The sequence below is a fragment of the Lepidochelys kempii genome, chromosome 9, assembly GCF_965140285.1.
Source record: "Lepidochelys kempii isolate rLepKem1 chromosome 9, rLepKem1.hap1, whole genome shotgun sequence".
NCBI classification, from domain to species: Eukaryota; Metazoa; Chordata; order Testudines; family Cheloniidae; genus Lepidochelys; species Lepidochelys kempii.
This window is the reverse complement of record NC_136388.1, coordinates 96,243,246-96,245,784: the sequence shown is the minus strand read 5'-3', so window position 1 is coordinate 96,245,784 and position 2,539 is coordinate 96,243,246.

Here is a 2,539-nt window from a genome sequence, read left to right as displayed (position 1 = left end):
CACTGGCTGTTAGCATAAAACAAAGCCTTGTGTTGAGCAAGTACTTGTCTAATAAAATAATACACATTTTAAGTATGGGATTCCATTTTTGCTGGACGTATTAGTTGCTTCTGGTTCCAGGAACTAAATACAACTCTTTCCCATTATGGCTGAAATCTTCGGTGTGGCAGCACATTGCATTTGTAGCAAAACCATACCCTAAAGAACTCTCACTGAGCTGAGATGTGGGATGAATGCATCCAAAGGTTTTGCATTGTTTTCTTGGTAGTTTAGGTATATAAATGAATACCTGATTCAGCGAAAGGGCTCTACTCCACACTCAGAGAGGACAGGGCTTAAGTCATAACAGTAGCAAAACCATTCCATGGTGGAGGGTACATTGGTGGATGCAACCTGCTGCTCCTCTCTTTGTGTTGCTTTGGGCTACAGGACCCACCAACCCCCATGCTGTTTGTACATCAACTGGCCACCCCTCTGACCTGCTTACCTCAGCTCCACGGTGTCCCTTCACAGCTCTCTTCTCCCTGGACAGCGGAAATATCCGTAGCTTTCCTGGGTCCTGTAGAAGGCCTCATGAGTCCATCCACGGTGTACCCTTCCCATAGGAAGCAGAGAGATATTTGCTTTAGGAACTGATGAATCTAAACTAAACAGAGCCTTCTGAGACCCCTACAGAGGTATAGCAAATTTTTAATCTGATTCACTTGGTTAATTGCGTATTTGTTTATCTATGCAGTTGTATTTCCCAAATTCCAGGGAAGTGAAATAAATATAGTTAAGGGAAAGTTTAAATAAGATCATCACTAACTCCTGTCTCGTTTCCACTGAAAAACACTGATTTCTATAGAATTCCATAGGCCGTGCTGTCACTCCTGTGCGATGGTGATCAGCATATGCTGGTGACGTACAAGCTTTGTCACACAGCTCTACTTTGGGCATTGGCCAAAGCATGACAGCAAATGCTTGTACAAGCAATACTCCTTGATTTGCGTGACCATCCGCCATCCCGGCTTCCTTCCCTCACAAAGCCAGAATATTAGCAGGGGAGGGGACCTGTTAGACGTCAATAAGACGTCTTTATGTCCACTATCATTTGGAATCTTATGGCTCATGCACATTTCATAAGGTCTCTGCTGCAGGCTGTACAGTGAAGAGCCTTGGGAAGGCATCATGTGTTACTCCCCCAATATGGTAATCCCACAGCAATCCTGGCATTGCACGGATCAAAGGGCACATGCTAGCTGGATTTAATTGGGGATTGGTCCTGCTTTGAGCAGGGGGTTGGACTAGATGACCTCCTGAGGTCCCTTCCAACCCTGATATTCTATGATTCTATGATTCTCCCCTCCCCCTTCAGCAGTGTTCAAACGGGAGCTCGATTGTCACCTTCTTGTCACTGACAGTAGCATGACACAATTATGCTGAAGTGGATGAAACAAATGAATACTTCATAGGGGGGTAACCATAGCTCCATGCTATGGCAGAAAGTAAAATATTGCCTCCAGCCATTCTTTAAATGCAGCTGCTGTATTTATCTAAATTGAGCTAATTTTAGCCTCATTTCTGAAAAGCACCAGTCACTACAATTTTTACCTGCTGTATCTATGAAATGTCACAAACATGAGTGGTGTTATATGTTAGGGGGCTTATTCCTTCACCCACTTACTTCCCTGGTCCTTCTCGCATGAACAGAGAGCAACAATACCCGAAATCCAAAGGTGCAAACAATTCGATGTTTATTGGGGTGAACTTCCAGCAAACATGATTCCAGTTTTCTTCCTTAGTATCCTCCTTCCCAGCTCTGACACCACAGAGCCTTACACCTGTGTCCCTGTTCCCCATTCCTGCCCTTAGCAAAACATGATTCCAATTTCCTTACCCCCATTCCCTGTTCCCATTTCCCCTTTTAGCAAAACATGATTCCAATTTCCCCACCCCCATTCCCTGTTCCCATCTCCCCCACCCACACACCCACCCCCTCACTTCCTGATTGACTGCAGACTATATAGTAAAACTTGAGTTCTGCTTAGCTATACCTTAACCAATCATTTTCCTGAAATTTAACTAACCAATCCTAACATGATTATGTAACCATTTATATCCCACCACAATTAATTATACAGCAGACAGGAACGATCACAGAACCAGACAGAGATTATACAGACAAACAATAGCAAAATGGGAACTATAATGACAAAACAATACAGAAATGAGGATTTCACATCCCAGCTATTGATAAGTGAGTTCTTGCCAGACAGGATGCTATCAAACTAAGTTTCCTTTTATATTTTCTAGGCACTTCCCTTTCTCTGGAGGTGACAGGCATTATCAGGACAGGATTGTATCCTAACAGCCCAATAGCACCTTCTTTCAATGGGACTAGTTTGGAATGTGAGGATGTGACCGGTCGCTTCCCAGCTTATGGCTGCCTCTGCTGCTTAGCCAAAGGCCTTAGCCTGAGAACAAGGCCTCAGACTGTCACAGTAAGAGAAGGCCCTTACACCAGACGACAGTGATTTTGATTTTCTTTTATACCTCT